Genomic DNA, 2,987 nt, shown 5'->3' with positions numbered 1-2,987 from the left:
CCTAGTCATCCCTAATCAACCAAGAGAAGTCATCCCAAGTCATCCCTAGTCATCCCAGTCATCCCTAGTAATCCCTTGTCATCCCAGTCATCCCTAGTCATACCAGTAAGCCCTAGTCATCCCGAGTCATCCCTAGACATAACTGGTTATCCAAGTCATCCCTAGTCATCCTAGTCATCCCAAGTTATCCCTAGACATCCAAGTCATCCCTAGTCAACCCTAGTCATCCCTTCTAATCCCTAGACATCCCAGTCATCCCTAGTCATCCTTAGTCATCCCTAGTCATCCCGAAGCATCCCCAGTCATCCCAGTCATTGCTAGTCATCTGAGTCATCCCAGTCATCCCTAGTTATCCCGGTCATCGCTAGTCATCCCTAGTCATCCTTAGTCATCCCAGTCATTCTTAGTCATCCCTAGTCATCCCAGTCATCGCTAGTCATCCTTAGTTATTCCTAGTCATCCAAGTCATACCTAGTCATCCTGGTCATCCCTAGTCATCCCTAGTCATTCCAGTCATCCTTAGTCATCCTTAGTAATCCCTAGTCGTCCCTAGTCATCCCAGTCATCCCTAACCATAATTACTCATCCCTAGTCATCTTCAGTCATCCCTAGTCATCCCTAGTCATCCCAGTCATTGCAAGTCATCTAAGGCATCCCATTCATCCCTGGTCATTCCAGTCATCCCTAGTCATCACTAGTCATCCTCAGTCATCCCAGTCATCCCTAGTCATCCCTAGTCATCCCACTCATCCCTAGTCATCCTTAGTTATCCCTAGTCATCCCAGTCATCCCTATTCATCCTAGTCATCCCTAGTCATCCTTATTCATCCCAGTCATCCCTAGTGATCCGAAGTGATCCCTAGTCATACCTCGACATCCCAGTCATCCCTAGTCATCCTTAGTCATCCCTAGTCATCCCTAGTCATCCTGGTCATCCCTAGCCATTAATAGTCATCCCTAGTCATCTTCAGTCATCCCCAGTCATCCCTACTCATCCCAGTCATCCCTAGTCATCATTTGTCATCCTTAGTCATCCCAGTCATCCCTAGTCATCCCTAGTCATCCCTGGTAATCCCAGTCATCGCTAGTCATCCTTAGTTACCCCTAGTCATCCCTAGTCATCCTAGTCATCCCTAGTCATCCCTAGTCATCCCAGTCATCCCTAGTGATCCCTAGTGATCCCTAGTCATCCCTAGACATCCCAGTCATCCCTAGTCTTCCTTAGTCTCCCTAATCATCCCAGTCATCCCCAGCCATAATTAGCCATCCCTAGTCATCTTCAGTCATACCCAGTCATCCCTAGTCATCACAGTCATTGCTAGTCATCTGAATCATCCCATTAATCCCTAGTCATCCCAGTAATCCCTAGTCATCCTTAGTCATCCCAGTCATCCCTAGTCATCCCTAGTCATCCCTAGTTATCCCAGTCATCGCTAGTCATCCTTAGTTATCCCTTGTCATCCCAGTCATCCCCAGTCATTCTAGTCATCCCTATTCATCCCAGTCATCCCTAGTCATCCCTAGTCATCCCTAGTCATCCCTAGACATCCCAGTCATCCCTAGTTATCCTTAGTCATCCCTAGTCATCCCTAGTCATCCCAGTCGTCCCCAGCCAAAATTAGTCATCCCTAGTCATCTTCAGTCATCCCCAGTCATCCGTAGTCATCATAGTCATTGCTAGTCATCTGAGTCATCCCAGTCATCCCTAGTCATCCCAGCCATCCCTAGTCATCCTTAGTCATCCTTAGTCATCCCAGTCATCCCTAGTCATCCCTAGTCATCCCAGTCATCCCTAGTCATCCTTAGTTATCCCTAGTCATCCCCAGTCATCCCTAGTCATCCTAGCCATCCCTAGTCATCCTATTGACCCCTAGTCATCCTTAATCATTCCTAGTCATGCCCAATCATCCCCAGTCATCCGCAGTGATCCCTAGTCATCCCAGTCATCCCTAGTCATCCCTAGTCATCCCTAGTCATCCTAGTCGTCCCTAGTCATCCGTAGTCATCCCAGTCATCCCTAGTCATCCCTAGTCATCCCTAGTCATTCCTAGACATCTTAGTCATCCCTAGTCATCCCTGGTCATCCCAGTCATCCCTAGTCATCTTCACTCATCCCCAGTCATCCCTAGTCATCACAGTCATTGCTAGTCACCAGAGTCATCCCAGTCATCCCTAGTCATCCCTAGTCATCCTTAGTCATCCCAGTCATCCCTAGTCATCCCTAATCATCCCCAGTAATCCCAGTCATCGCTACTCATCCTTAGTTATCCCTAGTCATTCCCAGTCATCCCTTGTTATCCCTACACATCCCTAGTCATCTTAGTGACCCCTAGTCATGATAAGTCATCCTTAGTCATCCCCAGTCATCCCCAGTTAACTCCAGTCATCCCTAGTCATCCCAGTCATTGCTAGTCATCCGAGTCATCCCTAGTCACCCAGCCATCCCTAGTCATCCTTAGTCATCCCAGTCATCCCTAGTGATCCCTAGTCATCCCTAGTCATTCCAGTCATTGCTAGTCATACTTAGCTATCCCTAGTCATCCCCAGTCATCCCTAGTCATCCCTGGACATCCGAGTCAGTGCTAACCATCCGAGGGTTGACTGCGATGACTAGGGATGACTGGGATAGTCATTCTAGTCACTCTTGTCATTTAGGCCACCCTAGTTATCAAAGTCAATCTAGTCACCCAAGTTACCCTAGTCACCCTTGCACCCAAGTAACCCTTTCACCCTGGTCACCCAAGTCACCCTAGTCATTTTAGTTATTCTAGTCCCCCTTGTCATCCTAGTCATCCATAGTCATCCCCAGTCATCCCAAGTCATTCTTAGTCATCCCTAGTCATCCTAGTGACCCCTAGTCATAATAAGTCATCCCAAGTCATCCCAAGTTATCCTCAGTCATCCCAAGTCATCCTTAGTCATCCCCAGTCATCCTCAGTGATCCCTAGTCATCCCAGTCATCCCTAGTCATCCTAGTGACCCCTAGT

Source organism: Porites lutea, chromosome 3 (genome assembly GCF_958299795.1).
Source record: "Porites lutea chromosome 3, jaPorLute2.1, whole genome shotgun sequence".
In the NCBI taxonomy this organism is placed as follows: domain Eukaryota; kingdom Metazoa; phylum Cnidaria; class Anthozoa; order Scleractinia; family Poritidae; genus Porites; species Porites lutea.
This window is presented reverse-complemented; position numbering follows the sequence as displayed.